The sequence below is a fragment of the Pogona vitticeps genome, chromosome 3 (assembly GCF_051106095.1).
Source record: "Pogona vitticeps strain Pit_001003342236 chromosome 3, PviZW2.1, whole genome shotgun sequence".
NCBI lineage: Eukaryota > Metazoa > Chordata > Lepidosauria > Squamata > Agamidae > Pogona > Pogona vitticeps.
In genome coordinates, this window is record NC_135785.1 from 41253570 (window position 1) to 41275294 (window position 21725).

Sequence of the window (21725 nt, forward strand, 5' to 3'; positions counted from 1 at the left end):
TGGGCGAGAGGTCGCTGTCCCCTCAGGAGGGAGGGAGGTGGACTCTGGAGATCGGGAGGGTCGGGCGGGCAAAAGGATACCGGGGGTCGCTCGAGTGTGTTTTCTTCCATTTAGGAAATACTCCGTCTAGAAAGGGACGTGTTACATAAAGGAGGAAAGAGGTAGATGAGAGGGGCTCTACTCTGTTTTCCTGCGTTAAGTGGCTGGCTCTTCAAGAGGGTGTTGCGTTTTAGGTTTAGAACAGGTTCAAAATTCTCCTCCGGATTTACAAAATTGACCACCGGTTCTGTGGGGCGCTCTAAGGAACCCACCCAACCCTTTGAAAACGGGTCCCTAATAAATGGGATACTGTCGCTTTTCAGGAAAGATGGGGTATAAAGTAAAGTAAGCCGTGTAAATGTGGTGATCGGTACCCGGCGTTGAAAATGCAGGGGGTGGATAGTAGAGACACTTGGGAATCAGATTGAGGTATGGAATGAAAACCAGAGCCAACCATGTTGGTCATAAGCAGTGAGGATCCAAAGTCTATTAGTGAAATGCCTCTGTTAAGCAGACCTAAGGGCACCCCCACAAAAAAGTGCAAGCTTTCTTGGACTCCAGGTCTCTTCACAAAAGACAGATGGAGGGGAGTGGGGTCGGGTGGGGTCGGGGCCTGTACTATTTGCATGATAGCGTGGATGCAGAGAGTGGGAAGAGATCGACAGACATTCAAATTAAACCCTAATAAAGGAGTGGGAAGATGCTGATTAGCTGCAGTGGGTCTATTGGAATTCTTTAGGGCCTTAACCCAGTGATTGTTCCAGTTTGGTGCCATCATCATCATATGCTGCACAAAGAAGTTCTTGGAGATTCAGTTTACTTAAAAATAAGGTAAGGTGTGGCTTATTTACATATAAGAAGTGGTAATCATGCTATTACCATAGTGAATTCAGCACTGGGTATGCTGAATGGGGCTATGAATGTGATATATGTGTGTGTGTATGTGTAGGATTCATGTGATAAGTATGTGTCATCACCTGTTGAACCTATTTGACTGTCTGGGAAACCTTCTTCCACCAGTCTGCTACAAACCTGTAGACACAGAGACACAATGACTTCAACATTAACTCCTGTCTTCCTCACCCCTCCCTCCAGTATGCCCTACAACCTACTTTTTGCAGCATCTTCCCTGATGAAAAGATCTGGAGATGTCAAAAACTGGACCGTTTTAATAACTTTAGAAAAGTAGGATTATGTGATTGGTTTTTGCATATGTAGTGTGATTTTTTAAATATATTAATATGAAACTGTTGTATCTGCATTGTAGTGAATTTTATTGTAATTCTTTTGGTAATGTAATATTTTAATTGTCACATACTGTCTAGAACAATGCATGAATATTAGAGGGGGTAGAAATAGGTGTATACATAAAATTTAGAAAGAGTAAGTGAGTTTGCATCCTATGCACAGATTTTTAACCGTCTTCAGCCCTATACAAAATATCCTGTTGATTTGAATGGCCTTTACGTCTCATTAGGCATGTACAAGATTATGTTGAGAGTGACTGACTCAACCATACCAGGCTTATTCTATTCAAGCCAGCACTGGGTCTCTAAACTAATTTCCGCATGGCCTTTAAACTAGCAGCAGTCGCTGCACCTGACAGGAGCTCTCTAACTTTATGTTGTACAGCATATTGTGCTTGTTTGGGAAAAGGGTATGATTTAAGATAGGTTGTACAGGGGTTGCCAGGTGGCTTGCTCTAATCATTTGAGCCTGGAATTAGGTGGTAGGATAGAATGATTGTTTACCCTTAATGCTGCACTTGCATTTTCATTGGTCAGAGATGAAATCTTTAATCTAGCTGCTGTAAACTTTCTCTTTTAGTTGGTTGTATGCTATGTTAATTTTATATAGGGGCTCCTAAATGCTTTGTTCTTCTAAAATGCAAAATGGTGAGGTGATGTAACTGAGATTAGTTGTGTTTAATAGAGAGGCCATGAGCTTAGAATTGATTATATAAAGGTGTCCTGATATTTAATGAACACATAATATAATAGATTAAATGTCGAATTAGAGTATAATTTTGTAATTCTCTTGTGATGCAAAGATAATAAATAGTATTTTACATTTTCTAATTATCTGAGAAGTATATAGTGTTGTGTTCATACTAAGGGTGAATAAAAATGAGTTTATTTAAAATAAGAAACTGTTTTAAATTTAAATCAGATTTTTATTATTAAAATGCTTTTTGTTTTAAAGCAGATCTAAGTGATGGTATTTTATATTTAAAATCTTTTATAGCTCTAAGATTTTGTTATGGAATGAGGATTATACATTCTAATACTGTATTATCTGACAGTAATTCAAATCCTGTTCATGTAAATTCTGTGGCCTAAAATTGATGATGTCATCAGCAGGGACAATTTTAGGAAATTCAACATTTCTCCCTGCTATCTTGTGGCTGCCATGGGTTCCCTACAATGCAAGGAATTGTTCAGAATAGGGGGACATTTCTAAGGATAGGAGAGGGAAGTGTTACGTTTCCAACATATATTCCTGGCTGATTACATCATCAGCTTTGTATTGCAGAACTTGAAGAAGCAGGATTTCAGCTAATATACAGTACAGTATAACCCTCTGTATCTACTGAGAATTGGTTCCAAGCCCTTGTGGATACTGAAAATTGTGGAGAATAACAAGCGTGATAGATACATAGTATGGTAAAAGGGGAGAAAAAATTATTTTCAGATGCATTACCATGCTATGTGTTCTTCACTACAAATATTCATAGCATGGTCTGTGGTTCTCTCTAGTGGTGAGTTCTGGTGATAAATGTGAAAATAGAGACCATGCTATGTGTTCTTCACTGACAAGTACCTCGACTTATGATCTTAATCTGTATTGGAACGGTGTTTGCAAGTCGAAAAGTTCGTAGGTTGAGGCACCATTTCCCATAGGAATGCATTGAAAACCGATTAATGCATTCCAGGGGAAGAAAAAATTACAAAAAAAAAAAAAACACTGCAAGTCCCACGCTGGGACTGCAACCCCTCCTAAAAAACAAATCCAAAAATAAACATTGGAGCAAGTCCCACGTTGGGACTGCAAAAAAAAAATATCACCAAAAACAAAACAACACCAACCCTCAATTTCCCCCCCCCCAACAAAACAAAACACATTTTCAAAAATTAGCACCTTACCGGTCTGAAGCCTCCTGGGCTTCCATCGCTGTTGTGATCGCCGCAGCCGGGAGGCTTGAGCCTGGCCAGGTTTCTTTGGCCGCTCGCCTCCCAGCTCGCCTTCCACTTGCTCTGCGCCACCCTCTGTGGGCCGATGACGGGAAATTCAAATGGCAGAGGGCGGCTAGGAGCAAGTGGGAGGTGAGCAGCCGAAGAAACCTAGCCTGCTCAAGCCTCCTGGTGCTCCGCTGCCTCCGCTGCGGCCAGGGGCGAGCAGCCAAGCACCCGGCTAGCCTCCTGGCTCCGAGCTACCCCCACCACATCCCTTTCCCTAACTGTTGGGGCAAAAGAGCTACAAAGAATCAGCCTCTTCACCACCAACAGTAACAGTAAATTCATGACTCCTGAGAATAAAAACAGTCTCTGGATATGAGAAATAACAAAACCTAATCAGTTCAGTTTTTCAGCTCCAGCAAAAGAATTCGTTTTTTCTTCCAGCATGATATAATGTTAGAAATGCTTGGAAGCGCTATCATATACTGTATAGAGGATTGCTTTCAATAGTTTTATTAAATTGTGTGTTTCTGAGAAGTTGTTTAAATTGTTATACTACAGGAGTAGTGTCCTTAATTGAATGACCAGTGATTAGAAGGGAAGACAGATGGTATGTGCATGTTTTTCAGATATAGAACTTTTATATCAAAGCATTTGGATATTAGCATGTTGAAGAAATTTATGTCAAAGCATCCTTGTACTATCCAAAGATGGTTCAAGATATACTGTACTGAGTAATTCTCATTTACTATGAGTTGTAAAAATTGGTAAGGGACATTGGCTTGCTGAAGCCTTTCTGAGTGCTTGAACCTAGTGTTTTGATAATTTGTAGTTCTGCAGTCTGATCCTAGCTATGTTTATTCGAGGTAAACTGCACATGGATACTCTCAGGTAAATGGCTTTAGGGGGTATATAAGTTATATTTCTGGTTTCTGTCTCTTTTAAACAGGGCTAGTGTATTTCTGCCTATGACACAGTCATTTATGTAACTGTACCTGTTGCCTGGAATTATAGTCAACAGTGTTGCTGCACTGCCTAGAAGGACAAGAATGGAATTTTCTGAATCTTTTTTTGCTAGAAAATGAAGCATAGAACTAAAAAATATAATTTAAAATTACAGCTTAGGATCTAAGAAGAGTTGAGCATTTTTTTCATGGACAGAAGACTCCAAACAACGTAAGGCTCTATTTTCAGGAATTTCAGTCAAATGATTGCCTATTTTTGCTGGGCATTCTTGTCTTTCTTCGTATTATGTTTTTCTTAATTTACTCCCTTATTTTTAGTCCCTTAGTCTGACTAAAATGTGTCTGGTGGTACGATCATCTATACTGTCCCTTATGAAGAAAGAACTTCGTTATTTTTTGTAGTTATAAACAATGCTGTCAGCTACTGAATATAGTGTAATCTAATCTAACACTGCATGGGTGTGGTGGTGAATGCTGTGATAATGTGTTTGCAGCCAATCATTTGGATTATTCCTACATAACTTGCACCAGGTTTGCTTTGATTTAAATCACAATAATTGATTTAAATCAATTTAATTTAAAGAAATTATTGATTTGTATCCACCCTGACTTGTACTGTACAGCTGCTCCATGCCACGGTTACAAACTTTATTTTTGTATCCCTCTAAGCAGTGGTCCCCAACGTTTCCCCCACATACCCTACTTGCGAACAATTAAACTTACGAACCCACCCGATAGGAAATAAGGACTCGACATACGAACTTCCCTCGAGTTACGAACAGGAAAAAAGTGCCCCCTCCCTCCCCTTAGAGGCTTCTGGAGGGGAAAAAAGGGTCAGAAACTTAAAAATAAATAAAAGAAAGTCACTTACCAGGCCTTGGTAGCCCCTGAACTGCAGGAAAAAGAGCAGCAAACAGATAAAAGCCGACACCCACAAGGGAGCCTGGCAGCCATTTTGTGCTTTTCTCCGCTCCTGCCCCCTCCTCTCCCCGCTTAACAGCTGATCGGCTGGCTCTGAAGACAAGGGTATGGATTTTCTTTAGTGAACAGGTTGTATGAAGCTAGCCTTTACTGCTCTGGAGGGACAAGTCATTTGTTTTCTAATAATAAGCTGAGTTGATCTTTCTGTACAGCTCATGTAATAGCAGTATATTAGTACAGCCAATTTCTTTATAAAACCTGTTCCATTACTAGTGTAGATTTTACAAGGATTAAACAGTTTGGTCAGAAAGAGTTTGGCTGAAATCCTGTAAGTTATGCCACATAACACTGATGACATCATTATTTTTGGCAATTGTTTGGAAATAGATTATTTTCAGTTTCTCCCTCAGAAGTGCCAAGAATTTCTTGAAGTCTGTTTTGTTGGGGGCTATGAGATGGGCTAGAGAAATCTTTAATTACCAAAAATCACCACTGCCAGCATAGCCAGTGGTGAGGGATGATAGGAATTATAGTGCAGCAGCACATAGCCAAGTCACTGTGAGCCTTATAATCTATATTTCTTCCTTGGGTGTTCATATTAATGGGGGTTTGAGTATGTCAGAAGAGCTGAGAGCAGTGCCATAAAGGTCAAGTCTCACATTTCTGGCTGACTTGGTAGAACACAGCAGAGCTCAGGAAAATCTAGGCATCTCTTCATGACCAGTCTTTTCTTGATCTTTTGCCATTTTTAGTCATAGAAAGAAAATGAGTTTTGTGCCTTACTTTAACCTGGATTTTGATGAATGGCCTACTACTATAGTGAGCAGTCTGTTGTTATGTGCTGTTTTCTTCTCAGATATGACCCTATAAATTCCTGACTTCCAGAAGATCCTGTCATTAACAGACATGCTTAGATCTTGCAGACTAAAGGGTGTGGCTTCTTCTGTTGAGTCAACCCATTTCATGCTTAGTCTTCTTTTAGTCTTCATGTGTACAATGCTTTTCATAATCAAGTCTGAATTCCAGGATTTTTTTAAAAAAGTGGTGATGCATGATTCTGCGCTGTAAATGTATTTTGTAAGTAGGTTTGTATCTGCACAGATAGTCCATGACTGGAGTTTGACCAACAATTGTAGGTTGAATGTGTGCCAAAAGAGACAGTTAAAGCAGTTGAGAAATTTAGAAGAATGTTTTTGAATGCAGTGCTGTTTTCTAGCTGGAGATATGCAGTTCTGTATACTGTATAAGGTGTGTGTGTCGGTGAGAAAGGTGCAGAAAAAACTGAATTATGACTGAGAGCTGTGGGACAGAGTTTTGAGTTGCATGTAGTAAGAGCATGCTCCTAGTTATAGTTGGACATTTTTGTGTAAGGAAACAGAAACAATTTCTTTGAAGCTTATATCAAAACAAGCGTCTATCTAGGTATGTAAATAACTGAATGTGGTTAAATTTTAAAAATAAAATACAGTGGTGCCTCGCATAGCGATGTTAATTGGTTCCAAAAAAAACATCGCTATGTGAAACCATCGCTATGCGAAACACCATTTCCCATAGGAATGCATTGGAAACCGGTTAATCCGTTCCAATTGGAACGGATTGCCGTTGTTAAGCGAAAAAACCCACAGGAAACATCGCTAAGCGAAACAATGTTTCCTCCATTGGAATGTATTGAAGCTGACTCAATACATCTCAATGGCTTTGCGAAGTCAATTTTTGCAAAATTAAGTGTGTCATAAAAGGGTCAAAAATGGTTTTAAATGCTTGGATTAGCTTCTGCACCCTCTAAAACGGATGCAAAAGTTAATTTGGCTTTGATCTGACTTTTCGTTAATTTTTTCTGAATTTTTCCCCCCCAACTTTTGACAGCTGTCAAAATCTGACAGCTCCATTATTTCCTATGGGGGAAGACAAAATTCACAAAAAATTAACGAAGACTCAGCAACTGTTCTAAATGCTTGGGTTCGTTAGAGGACCCCCTAGGTCGTGTGCAGACCTGATTTGGCTTTGATCTGAACTTTCCTTAATTTATGGTGAATTGTTTTCTCCCCCATAGGAAAGCATGGAGCTGTCAGATTTTGACAGGTCCATTGGTTCCTATGGGCCAAAAAAAAAATTCACAAAAAATTAACGAAAAGTCAGATCAAAGCCAAATCAGGTTTGCACATGACTTAAGGGGTCCTCTAACGAATCCAAGCATTTAGAACCGTTTTTGACCCTTCTAGGACACTTTTTTAATTGAAAAAAGAAACATCGTTAAGTGAAGCAGGGGACCTAAAATCGCATTCGTTATGTGAAGCATGGTCCCAAACTTCGCTAAGCGAAAATCGCCCATAGGAAACATCGTTATACGGTGCATATTATTTTCTAAAAAAAACACATCGTTATGCGAATTCATCGCTAAACGAGGCAATCGTTAAGCGAGGCACCACTGTACAGTAAAAGGGGTTATGGGTATAGGATAAAGAATGTGACAGCTTGTAATACTGAATCTTTTTATTTCTTTCGCATTTTTTAAAATTAAAAATTCTGTTTTATATATGCATAATGTTTATTATTTTTGAGGAAAGCAGTCACAACTAGAAATTGGGGTATTTATATAAAGATGCGAATATCCCTGCACAGGTAGCATTAATGAGAGTCCGGCCACATGGGGCTTGACGGTCCACTCACTGATCTGACACGGACAGCATGGTTCTACGAATGGCTCCTCAGTGCGCGATACACTCACCACTCTTGGACCTTGCAGTGAGGCTTGTCCTCCCACCTCCTGCTAGGAATGACAAGCGGATTGCGCGCTGCGGAGCCATTCGTAGAATCATGCTGTCCACATCCACAGTGGATTGGTGAGTGGACCATCTGGCCCCATGGGGCTGGACCATCATTAACGCCACCTGTGTGGGGATATTCGTATACGAATACCCCCATCTCTAGTCACAAGATCTTATATCCATGTACATTTGTGCCCCACTTAACAATTGCCCCGCATTATGACGAATCAGCTTTACGACGATGTTTTTGCGATCGCAAATTGATGTTTTAAATGGGGTTTTTTCGCTTTGCGAAGATCAGTTCCCTGCTTCGGGAACCGATTCTTCATATAACGACAATCAAAACAGCTGATAGTCGGGTTTTCAAAATGGCCGCCGGGTGCTCAAAATGGCTCCCCACTGTGCTTAGGGACGGATTCCTCACTATACAGGCACCGAAAATCCCCACCATATGGAGGATCTTCGCTGGACAGTGAGTTTTTAGCCCATTGGAACGCACCAACCGGGTTTTAATGCGTTTCAGTGGGTTTTTTTATTTTTGCTTTCCGACGTTTTCGCTCTACAGCGATTTCGCTGGAACGAATTAACGTCGTTAAGAGAGGCACCATTGTGTACCTCTAGCCAGTGATGGGACATATTGTTTATATAGTGTCACCAAAGTAACTAACAATGTTTCAACGGAAGCATTTGCACCTCTTTTAAAGAAACAGCATAAAGTCAGCCATTAGCTGTTGCAGTGTAAAAGAGAACATTCGCTGTCTGAGTGGTGTAGTGACGGATAATCCAGAAGGATAGCTCAGTGGTTTGGTTATCTGGCTGCAGAGCTAGAGGTTGGGAGTTCAAATTCCCACTGTGCCTCCTTGATAGTCTGGGCTTGATGATCCGTATTGCTCCTTCTGGCTCTGCAAGACTGAAAATGTTTTAAAATATTTGTCTTAAAACTATAGGAAAGGAAGGTCAAATCCAGCCCCTGTCAAGGAGGCACAGTGGGGAATAGAATTCCCAACTCTGGCATTACAGCCAGTTGTCTAATATGGTCTATGTCCGCATATGCCATTGGTCCTAATCGACTATAAACATTACATCCCTGGAATCTGATGTGGGAATGCTTGATACAAATGCTCCAGATTTGAGTCCTCATCAAGGAAATTGAAGAAAAAAAAGTTAGTTCGTTGGGTTTTGCATTATGTAGGGCATTGTGTGTTGTGTTCTGAATTGTATTCGAAGCATGGGAATATTTATAATAGCCTACATTTCTAGTATCAAGTGGCAGATATAAATTCCATGATTATGGTGTTTAGAATATTAACCTGTTGTGAGGAGTGGTCCAGGCTCAGATTGAGTTGTATTGTGGGACTATGTTATTAGAGAACTAAACAAATCTAAGCCTATTTTAATACAAATTTTGATTTGATTTTTTAAATCTTTTAAAACTTCCAATTTACACTTTTCTTTCTTAATGCTACAGGTGAAGCTTCTTTTCTAAAGTGGCAGTTGACTGCCTTGAATCCCATGAAACAGGTGTGTTATATAAAGCAAGCTATAGGTATCTTCAGTGTTCAAAATCTTTCAATTTTTTTTACAATGAAAACATAAAAAGTGTTTTTCCCTAATCTTATATTTAATATATGAGTACAGTATATTGGATTCAGTCCAGTTGTGGTCATTCTGTTGACAGAAAGCTGTTTGGTGCAGCAAAGCCTCCCATCCGTGGACAGATTTCCATCAGCAGAACACTTTTCAGTTATGCTCCCTCCCCCACTCCCTCCAATTTGCTCCAGAGTGTTGGGTGGATAGGGAACAGTATTGCGTGGAAGTTAGTACCAGAGATGTAGGGGGAATGGCTTCCAAATTCACCTTCTTCACATTTCAGGCATTTCCAGCTACTGCCGATTTTTCCGGTGGTTTTAGTTTGCAGTTTCTTTCATGTTCTTTGCAGACTAAAACAACCAGAAAAATTGGCAGTAGCTGAACATGCACTGAAACAAGCTGGACATGAAATCCTACTTCAGAACACAGAAGTACAAGATAACACCAGCAATCATTATGTTAGACTAAAAATGGAAGCCATTGAAATCCATAAATGCCAATACAGCTTCAACAAAAAAGAAAGTCTAAAAATCAACAAAGCCTGACTCCCAGCCCTTAAAAATACAGCCTGCAAAAAGGTCAGTGAACTCTAGCCAGTGATCACTGCATACAAAAGATTAATGACACCCATCTATCACAGTGACAGATAATCTCCTGTCACATACAGCACTGATGGTACCTGTCTGTCATGGGTTTGGAGGGAAAGTTCCATCCTATGGGGAGTGGAAGGCGGGACATCAGGGGGGAGGAGCTGTACTGTATATATATTTGGAGCTTGTGTGGAGAAGTGGAGTTGGAGTCTGTGTGTCAGACTGGGTACAACTGTTTGTCAGTTAGTACATACCTGATAGGTTCAGGTTTCTATCTAGGTAGCCAGAACTGATAGGTTCAGGGTCTGTGCGTTACCTTAAAGTATTCAGTGGGAACCAAGCTGTTGTATGTGTGTGATTAGGACTATGCCACGTTACAGTATCCTATTTACCTGATTCTTTTATTTACCTTGTTTGTTGTTTCAATAAACCTTGTTCTTTTATTTATTAAAATCCATTCCTGGTCTGTGTGACTCCTTACAGGGAATGGTTGGTGGCAGCATAACTACAGGGTGGGATACTCCAGTAGGTCTGGGGTTGCCACATTGATTGGTGTCCAGCGTGTGGGATACGACTGGTCCAGTTGTCCAGTGGTCCAGCAAAGCCTTGGCAAGTGTGCCCAGAGCAAGGGGGGTCTAGTCAGGGAAAATCTGAGGGCGCGTAGGTAATCTTCTAGGCTTACCTCACGGGGAGGTAGGCTAGTGGAAGAACGTGCAAACTCAGATTGGGGGACTAGATTAGGGAGCTCTGAGGCAACCTGTTTTGGCGGGAAAGGGCTGAGGCAAAGCTGTGTGAAGTAACAGTGATCTAGCCTGTCTGCTGAGAGGCCTAGCAGAGGGGGTGGATTCTACCTGGCAACAGTTGCAAGTTGGTGCTGGAGGGACAGCAGCAGTCTATAGAAGGCTGTTTCTGAGGCAAAAGGAAAAAAGTCGTCGTTTTATTTTGAGGCGTGACTTTTGAAGGCAGCCTGTTCTGGGGGGATTATGCCCTTGACTCGAAGCCAAATGGCAGAAATGGGGGAAGTGAGAGAACCACAGGGAGAACAAGGTTCTGAGGAGGAATTTGGCTCAGTGCAGGATGAGAGCACGGGAGAACTGACCTCAGAACTCAGAAGAATGCTCCTAGCCCAACAGCATGAGCTGAGGATGAGGGAAATGGAGGAAAGGAAGAGAGAGAAACAAAGACAATTTGAAATAGAGAGAGAAAGAAAGGCGTTTGAAAGGGAAGAGAAACAGGAAAGGGAAAGGGAGAAACAAAGACAATTTGAGTTAGAAAAAATGGCGTTTGAGCTGAAGAAGCTGGAGATGATGAGTGGAAATAGGAATAACAATAATAATGAGGGGAACCCAGGGAATGGGGAAGGCAGCCTGTCTAAAACTGACCTGAAGAAATTCCCAGTGTACCACAAGGGAGATTGCCCTGAGGTGTTCTTTTCCCTCGTGGAAAGAGCGTTTGTGGACTTCTCAGTAAGGGAAACTGAGAAGATGACCATTATGCGATCTTTAATCAGTGGCAGCCTGGCAGAAGTCTATGCAGAGATGCCAGTGGAACTGCTGAAGGACTTCGCTGAGTTTAAAAAACTGGTGTTTGCCCGGCATGGGATAAATGCTGAACAGCTGAGGCAAAGATTCAGGTCACTCACAAAAAAACCAGAGCAGACTTTTACCCAAGTGGGGGCCCAACTGGTGAGGTTGCTAGAGAAATGGCTGTCTCAGGAGGGGACAGAGACCTTCCAGCAGCTCAAAGACCTGATAGCGCTGGAACAGTTTTATTCAGTCCTGCATGGGGAACTAAAGTTCCATGTGAGGGAGAGGAAACCTAAATCGGTGACAGAAGCGGCAGAGATCGCAGATTTTATTTCCCAAATAAGGAAGCCCTTAGGTGCTGAGGGGAAATCTGTGGGTAAGCCCAAAGAAACCTACAGCAGGTACTCTCAGGGACCAGGGAAAAACCAGCAAGGGGGAGGGGCCCATGTTGAAGGGAAGCCCTCGGATATGAAACCACCAAGACCTCAGATTTTGGAGGGAAAACCAAAACCAGATGAGAAAGACTCCAAGTACAGGAGAAAATGTTATTTCTGTCAAGGAAAGGGCCATCTAATCTCAGAGTGTGAGAAATTAAAGCAGCTAAAAGGAAATTTGCCTCATGATTTGAGTGGAACCAAGCCAAAAGCTGTGTTCTGTGTCCAGACAGAGCAAAGCTCCTTGCCATTGAGGGAGCCTGTTACCATGGCTACTCAATCTGGACCAGTTACATCTGCTGATCAGGCTGGGGAAAATGGTCCTCTTGTGGAGGTCAAGCGCTGCTTACTAGTGAGGACAGATTCGCAATTGTTTGAGACCGCAGGGGTGGACGTAGGAATACTTGACCATCAGTATAGGGGGCTAAGGGATACTTGTTCCCAGGTGACCCTGTGCCATCCAGACATTATTCCTAGGAAGCATATAATCCCAAATGAGAGCCTGAAGGTGGCAGGGATTGAGGGGCAGGTGATCTCACTGCCAGTAGCTGAGGTACCTGGGAGCTTTCAAGGCTGGAGGGGAGTTTGGCGGCTAGCGATTTCATCGACTCTGCCAGCAGCCGTGCTCGTGGGAAATGACCTGGCTGAACATGTGAAACGGGTGCTAGTGATTACACGCTCACAAGCTACCACGGGGACAGTTCAGGGGGGTACTGAAGAGCCCGAGGTTGAAGCAGGTGAGGGTAGTCCCGAAGCCGTGGCAGAAACCTTAACCACGGACAGCAAATTTGGCCAAGAGCAAAAGGCAGACGCCACTCTCCGAAAGTGTTTTGAAAAGGTGACAGACACCCAGCTAACACCTGAGACCCCAGCGAGATTTCGCGAGAAAAAGGGAATTTTATATAGAGAGACCCTGATGAATATCTCAAAAGGGGGAGATGGGATCAGAAGTCAGCTAGTGGTACCCGAAAAGTATCGCCCCATGATCTTACAAAGGGGGCACTCTGACATGTTTGCTGCGCACTTAGGGGTGAACAAAACACAGCAGAGAATCACACAAAATTTTTACTGGCCTGAAATAGGGAAGCAGATCAAGGAGTTCTGTAAACAATGTGATGTGTGTCAGAGGCAGGGGAATAACCGTGACAGGACCAAAGCGAAGTTGTGCCCTTTGCCTGTGATTGACACCCCGTTCAAATGTATAGGAGTGGATATTGTGGGACCTTTGCCCAAGGCCACAAAGAGGGGGAACCGGTTCATTCTCACCATTGTGGACCATGCCACGAGGTACCCCGAAGCCATTCCCTTGACTAATATCGAAACTAACACAGTGGCAGATGCCTTGGTGGGGTATATGTCCAGGATGGGATTTGCCTCAGAAATAATCACAGATTTGGGCACATCGTTTACATCGAAGCTCATGAAACGGTTATGGCAAATCTGGAATTAAACACAAGGAAACCACTGCCTATCACCCCGAAAGTAATGGGTTAACGGAGAAGTTCAATGGGACTCTGATGCGCATGATTAGGGCTTACTTGGCAGAGAATCCAAACAATTGGGACCAGAAGCTGCAATCCCTTTTGTTTGCTTATCGATCAGTGCCCCAAGCCAGTACCGGGTTCAGTCCGTTTGAACTTTTGTTTGGGAGAAAAGTAAAAGGGCCACTTGATTTAATCAAACAAAATTGGGAGCAGATCACCCAGGATGACCCACAAGATGTTGTGACGTACATAGACACTTTAATGAATGACCTGAAGAGAAACCTAGAGCTAGCAGCAGAAAACCTGCAAGCTCAGAAGGTCAGGCAGAAAACCTGGTATGACCAGAAAGCCAGGGAGAGGCACTTTAACCCAGGGGAGGAAGTGCTTTGGCTTAGGCCCTGCAAAGAGAACAAACTGCAGCTGGGTAGCCCAGAAATAAAATACTTGGGTCACATAGTAGGGGGAGGAGTGATCAAACCCCTAGAGGCCAAGATAGAAGCCGTTCGTGATTGGCCCAGACCCAACACCAAGAAAAAAGTCAAATCATTTCTTGGGTTGGTGGGCTACTACAGAAAGTTCATCCCGAGGTTTAGCGAGATAGCGACTCCGCTGACCGATCTGACGCGGAAGACGACTGATGACCGCATCCCGTGGACCAGCGACTGTGAGGAGGCGTTCCAGAGGTTGAAGGAGGCGCTCGTCCATTATCCAGTGCTGCGTGCTCCCGACTTCGACCGGGAGTTCATCATTTACACCGATGCGTCTAACAGCGGGGTAGGAGCAGTTCTTTGCCAGGAGGATGAAAATGGTGACCAGCATCCAGTGTCCTACCTGAGTAGGAAACTCCAGAAAGGTGAGAGACATTTGGCAACCGTGGAAAAGGAGTGCCTGGCCATAGTATACGCGATTCAGAAGGCCAAACCTTACATCTGGGGAAGACATTTTGTTCTGTGCACTGACCACTCACCACTGCAGTGGTTAAAGACAATGAAAACCCATAATAGTAAACTTATGAGGTGGGCTTTAAACCTGCAAGATTTTGACTTTGAAGTGAAGGTGGTCAGAGGGTCAATGAACTGTGTTGCTGACGCCTTGTCAAGAAGACCCGACGAGTGAAGACGGCGAAGAAACCATGGACTATGTATATTTTGGTGACCAAAAGTTAAATGTACCTGTTTATTGAACAGGCTTGGTTTGTATTAATAAAGGTAACTTAATGTATTGCAAATATTAATGTTTAAATGCATAAGTGAGATGTTTGACCTAGAGTGAGTAAGTATGGGTTATGGGATTGTATGATATTGTATAACTGTTTTGTGTTTTGATCCTGGTTGTTTTTTTGGAGAAAAGCACTGTAGCTTTTCCCCTGCAAAACAACTTATAAAGAGGGGAGGTGTCACATACAGCACTGATGGTACCTGTCTGTCATGGGTTTGGAGGGAAAGTTCCATCCTATGGGGAGTGGAAGGCGGGACATCAGGGGGGAGGAGCTGTACTGTATATATATTTGGAGCTTGTGTGGAGAAGTGGAGTTGGAGTCTGTGTGTCAGACTGGGTACAACTGTTTGTCAGTTAGTACATACCTGATAGGTTCAGGTTTCTATCTAGGTAGCCAGAACTGATAGGTTCAGGGTCTGTGCGTTACCTTAAAGTGTTCAGTGGGAACCAAGCTGTTGTATGTGTGTGATTAGGACTATGCCACGTTACAGTATCCTATTTACCTGATTCTTTTATTTACCTTGTTTGTTGTTTCAATAAACCTTGTTCTTTTATTTATTAAAATCCATTCCTGGTCTGTGTGACTCCTTACAGGGAATGGTTGGTGGCAGCATAACTACAGGGTGGGATACTCCAGTAGGTCTGGGGTTGCCACACTCCCTTATCACAACAAAACACCCATAATAAAAAACACCCTAATCCCTGGAAACACCTAATCTCCTGAAAAGAACAAAACTCTGATCCCGTTATGCGAGGCACCACTGTACTATGAGAGTTCCAAAATGCTATTTGTCCTTGAATTTTGGTTTCATTCACTGGCTGAAATCCAGTAGTAAGCTGCAATTAGAGCAGGCCTATTGAATCAGCATAATTTACAGAAATGTTGACTCAGCAGATCCCCATTGAGTGAATAGGCTTACTTTAGTTGTGATTCTCCTGGATTTCAGTCGCAATGTGTTAGGAGCTATTTTTGTAATGTATTTTGAGTTTTATATACCGTATCGCTCCATAAGACACACCTTTCCATAAGACGCACCAATTTTTTAGGAGAAGAAAACAGGAAAATATAATCTGTTTTCTTCACTCCATAAGACACACAGACTTTCCACCCCCCTGTTTTGTGGGGAAAAAGTGTGTCTTATGGTGCGAAAAATACGGTAAATGTTATGTTATAAATATAACTTAAGATGTACTGTTTTCCTTTTCTGCTTCTGTGCCTCTTATTCCAGAGTCAATTAAAAATAGAGTTGAAATAAAAATATACTTGAAAATCCACTTGTAGTGTATAACCTGATTGGAATACAGTGGTGCCTCGCATAACGTTTTTAATTGGTTCCAAAAAAAAAACCTTATGCGAAAAAAACTTTATGCGAAACACCGTTTCCCTTAGGAATGCATTGGAAACCGGTTAATCCGTTCCAATAGGCACGGATTGGCATCCTTAAGCGAAAAAACCCATAGGAAACATTGTTAAACGATACAATGTTTCCTCCATTGGAATGTATTGAAGCCGACTCAATACATTTCAATGGCTTTGCGAAGTCAATTTTTGCAAATTTAAGTGTGTCATAAAAGGGTCAAAATGGTTTTAAATGCTTGGATTAGCTTCTGCACCCTCTAAAATGGATGCAAAAGTTAATTTGGCTTTGATCTGACTTTTCGTTAATTTATGGTGAATTTTTTCCCCCCAACTTTTGACAGCTGTCAAAATCTGACAGCTCCATTGTTTCCTATGGGGGAGAAAAAAATTCACAAAAAATTAACGAAAAGTCAGATCAACGCCAAATTAAGTATGCACACATTTTAGAAGGTGCACTAACAATTCCAAGCATTTAAAACCGTTTTTCAACATGTTAAGACACTTTTGTAATTGAAAAAATGAACATCGTTAAGTGAAGCAGGGGACCTAAAACCAAAAACGTTAAGCGAAGCATGGTCCCAAAATCGCTATGTGAAAATCGCCCATAGGGAAAAACGTTATACGAAGCACAATCTGACTCTGAAAAAATAAACGTTAAGCGAAAAAAACGTTAAACGAAGCAAACGTTATGCGAGGCACCACTGTATATGAAACATCCAATGTTGTTTTGTAAATGTAAGTCTGAATGGTTATGTGCTATAGGGTTGGCATAACCTACCATCTGTGGCATATTTGTGCTCTAGAAATATTTGTAGAGAAAATCACTGGGAACCCTAGTTATTTCTCTTCCATTTTGTAGCTCTTGAGGTGTCAAATACCCTAATGGCTGAGGATTATCATTAGAAGAGGAAGAGACAAGTATAAGTACATGTGGGACATTCCGGACCTAGGTACCTCACGTTTTTTTATGCTAACTGGGAGGGACCATGATGTACATTTGTGCCAACCTTTCTTTTAAAAATATAAGGTAAGGAGTGCATGTAACCGTGCTAGTTTGAGTTGAACTAACACTTAATAGTTTGTTCAAATTAAATAGCAATGCTGTATATGCATTCTTCAAAAATAATTGTTAACAACCTTATCCTGTTCTTATTTATTTGGAAGTAAGTCCCATTGTATTAAGGGCAGCTTACTTTTAGGTAACTCTGCATAACTGTTGTACTAATGTAATTGTTTACAGTTTTGATATTAAAATATATTTTATGTTTTGCATAATGATATGAAAGTTACAGCAGTGAAAGAAGATTCATTAACATTTTCATATTATTCAGAATCATTTACACTGTAGGGAGGTGTTGAGAAATTTTGATAGTTCAATAAACAATACTGATTCTGTAGAAGTGCTGTGCTGAAATAAGGAAGAGAGTATGTCATGGAGCTACCTACTGCACTTTGATTTAGTTTCTATTTGCAGCAGTGCACTTACTCCCCACGTCACCATTCTGCCCCATATTACTTTTGTGAATCTCTTTGCAATAATTTCCTTTCATAATTGACACAATTCTTAGAAACAGAGTAATCATGTAACTGATTAAATTTGGCTATATGCTGATGGTTAAAACAGAACATTTGAAAGAACAGAACAATCTTTTATGTGTATGGGAGAGGTGCTGTTTGCATACAGTATACTGCTGAATTGGTCCATGCCAGAAGGAGATAACAATAATGTGAATTTTAGGTTTAAGTGGGGAGTTCTTGCATGGTTTGTTATAGTTAATTATATGCTGCCTTTCTCCCTGTAGAGGATGCAGGGTGGCTCATAACAATTAAAACAATACAATAATAACAGGTTTAAAATACAATACAGAAACTATATTAAAAACAAATGTTGGTCAGTATTAAAACCAATTTAAACAATCTAAATTTAATAAACATGGCATATTGATTAAAAGCCTGTCTGAAGAGGAAAGTCTGCTTGACAACACAAGAAGAAGAAATGGGGGGCAATCTAGCTTCGAGGGACAGTGCATTCCAAATCCTGGAAGCAGTAACTGAGAAGGCCCTTTCTCATGTCCTCACCAAATTCAAGGTGCACATATCACAGCTTGGCATGTGACCAAGCACACAACCAAGATACGTCCCAGTGCCTCAATAATTATTTGTGGGAAGCAAGGATCCCTCTAAGACATATGGCTCCACCCCCTCTGTGCAGGTTTCCTCCTCTGCGCAGCCCCTTTGGTTCCGGTTGCAACGGAACTCCATGTGCACTCACTCAGTAGTGCACAAGAGAGGCGGAGCCTTGCCCAGTGGGGCTGAAAATTAAAGGGTATATTGGTGGCAAGTTATAGCAGTCTTACCTAAACACAAGTACAGTAGGATTCTGGCCAGAGTGTATTTTTCTAATATACATTTTGTTTGCTTAGCTTTTATTTATATTTAGATTGTGGTTTATTTTTAAGTAGTGCACTATTATTCCATATTTATCTGCTCTGGCATTGACAAAGACAAACAAACTTTTAAACAAGATTATAGGGGGAAAACTAATAAATTTGGGGCTAAAGAGTCTCAACAATTCATCTTGTGAAACGTATTATCTTTGTTGCAAAACTACCAAATTGTATCAAATTTGCTGAGCTCATAAAGAGACCTTCGGGTAGTGTGGGCGGCATATAAGTTAAATAAATAAATAAATTAAATAAATAAATTGTGTGCTTCACACATTTCTGTCCAGCATAACAACTTCTCGGTTTAATAATTAAACAATTCTTTTTAGTTTTAACTCCATCCCTTTCCACCTCCTTCTGTCATCTGTTTTAATTTCTGATTTGCTATGTATTAACTTATTTTTCTCATGATTTTAAGTTTTTTTCTCCTTATATTGTTGTTAGCCGCCCAGAGTGGCCTGGTTGTCAATATAAATTTAAATAATAAATTAAATAATAATAAATCCTGTGTTGCTTCCTAATGCAGAAGATAAAGCAACATTTTCCTACAAAGTGATCCACATATGTGAAAAGTCTGCCATTAAACAATTGTGGAAGGCACTTACGTTCATAGGTGCTCATTATTTTTAATACTTGCATTATCTTAATTAGATAATGCTGTGAAATCATACCATGTTTACTTAACAAGAAGAATGATGTGAGGGTTCTTTCAAGCCTGGTTGATCCATCCCTTGTACAGGTGGCTGCTCATAAATGGGAGATGCTTGTCCTGCTTTCAAACATACAACATTTATTTTGGAAACATCTAGAAAATGTAATTACTGTATATCAACTTTAACATTTAACGACTTGGCAGTACTCAATGGTATAAAAAACATTCTTCCCTTGAACTAGGAGAGGGCTCCCAATGTCCTCTTAGACTCACAGGCTCCAAGTCCATTAACATTGGCCATGGTGATAGCGGCAACAAGGGTAACTGTATTCCCTGGATAGTCTTGGGTTCTCATGAGCTTGTCTGCAGGGTTAGAAACTTCCCAGCTCCTTGGCTGTAGATTTCTCCATACAGGACATAGTTATCTATCTAGTCTCCCTCTCTATTTTGGCCCTCTCTTCACAAATCCTTTTCATCCACTGTCCTTTCCCACCTCTTAACTGTTCTTCCCTTCATTGTTTCCCTTGTCATTCTCGTCCTTCCCACTAGGGGGCTCTTCCCCCCTTTCTTTGCCCCTTTCTCTTCAACTTCATTCTTATTTCCCATTTTACCTTGGGATGGATGGCACTCTGGCAGAGATGCCTTCAGATCCTCCTGCAGGCTCACAGATGTTGGCAAGTCTCTCTCTCTCTCTCTTTCTCTCTCTCTCTCTCTCTGTGCAATTAATCACTGCATTGAAACTGCAGTAAAGTAGGTTGCATCTAGAGTCAACCCATTTAAATCAATGGAACATACAGAGGAATTGTTGACACTAAATGCCTACTGATTTAGTGGGTTTATCTTCTGTGACTTGCTGCAATGAGCAAAAGTTTTTCAATCAATGAACTTTTTGTACAGTATTAGTGAATTTTCCTATTTGCACAATTATTTGAAGATACTAGTATATTTTTGGCATATATGTCATTGATATGTTACTAGTACACTCTTTTGAAGTTTATCCGTCTAGGACTCCCAGAATTATATTGCTCATTTGAAATCTTAAGCAAAGTTCAGTTTGACACCTTTTAGCAGGAGCCTATCAGCGTGGGTGTATTTTGGAAGTCTGATTTTTTTGTGCTGAACTTTTCTTGTGAGATTTCAAAAATGATATTTCCTCTTCTGCTTGCAGTCTAATTTCACTTGAATTTTGTAGTTGTAGGACCCAAACCATAACTATGCCAATCTTGCTTCCTTCGATTCAGAGGTCACACTGCTCTCCTCCTGTGAGGTAAGTAGCAGTGCTACTGTGAATGTTTTGAAACCTCTTCTGGTATTGAGCCACAAATCATTGGCATCCTTTTCTGTGCCTGGAAGAGATTTTTGACTTTTTACCAGCATCAGCCATAACAACAGTTGTTATACAATTTTTGAGTCAAAGGATTGTCAGGAGTTTGCAAGGCCCTCTCTCCCTTAGTTGTCATGAGCAAGTTGAAAGGAACACGTGGTTATAAATTTTTGTTAACACCGATATTCATAGCGTCATTTGACCTCTGTCTGTTACTGCTCAGAATATTTTTCAGCATGTAAGGAAGGGCTTGGAAGTATGCATACATAGCTTGATGGAAAGAATGTATATATGGCTACTGAAAACCATTTAGTACAGCCTTGTCCATAAACTACAAAATTCTCTTTCCACTGGACAGATAGACATCTCTTGCTCTTGTGAAGAGGATCTGTAGGCTTGTAGGAGTTTGGAAAAAATGTAAAGTATGTGAGAAATCAGGGTACGTAAATCCTTGGTTCATTGGAGTTTATATTTAGCCACCAGAATAACAGTTTCTGAAAGTACTTTGGGTCAAATTTTCTATGCATCCCTTGCCCATTTGTATATGAACAATAAATCTTATGCTGTAGCATAAATTAAAGAATATATGCACCTACAGTATATGCTAAAATCCTGTTGCTTAACATATGAAGTTGCACTAGAGTAGGCCCATTGAATTGGTGGGAATTTGATGAGTCAGCTCCTCCATAAATTCTGTTGATTCATATGGTCTTATTCTAATTGTCTTACCTTGGTGTAGTAAGGCACAAGTAGGGTAGGCCCACTTGAATCAGCCTAGTGTTGTGCAACTTACTACGCTAAGCAACAGGATTACAACCATTAATTCCCAGTATCTCCATTTAACTAGCTCAGTTGTTTTCAACATTGCATTTTTCCCTAGCCAAGCAGATAACAGCTGGGCGGGTAGGTTTTGAGTAAATGAAGCAAGCAGAAAATTTAAACCTTCTATGTAACCTGGTACTGTCGCTTCAGGCCTGCAGAGTTCCATAGCTGCTCCTGATTAAAAACAGAGACATTGGAAGAGAGGATTATTTTAATCTCTTTGATCCTTAGAATACAGCTGAGTCTGTCTTTGTAATGCATCTTCTCTAGAGCCTAATGGATAGAGGCACTATAACTCCCATTATCCCAGGGTGACCTATTTGCTGCTGGTTGGTAAACCATGTAACTAGCCAGCAGGGGCTAGACCTAGTTCCTGGATTCTGGGAGTTGTAATCGCAGCATCCATTAGTGT

The 21725-nt window shown here is 41.1% G+C and overlaps 1 protein-coding gene across 8 annotated transcripts in view; it reads left to right on the plus strand.

The window, feature by feature from the left end:
* PER2 (period circadian regulator 2) overlaps positions 1-21725 on the plus strand; it is a 65409-nt gene that overhangs the window by 2638 nt on the left and 41046 nt on the right. Inside the window, exons 2-4 of one of the 8 annotated variants that reach the window (XM_078389231.1) lie at positions 9338-9390; positions 16931-17098; positions 20360-20434. The exons of 2 other annotated variants lie outside the window; for them this stretch is intronic. The gene's annotated coding sequence lies outside the window, so the exon portion shown is untranslated. Of the gene's footprint in view, positions 1-6; positions 871-9337; positions 9391-16930; positions 17099-20359; positions 20435-20849; positions 20931-21725 lie in introns of those variants that run through there. 5 more of the 8 variants (XM_078389232.1, XM_072995938.2, XM_072995939.2 and 2 more) reach the window with 5 other exon arrangements.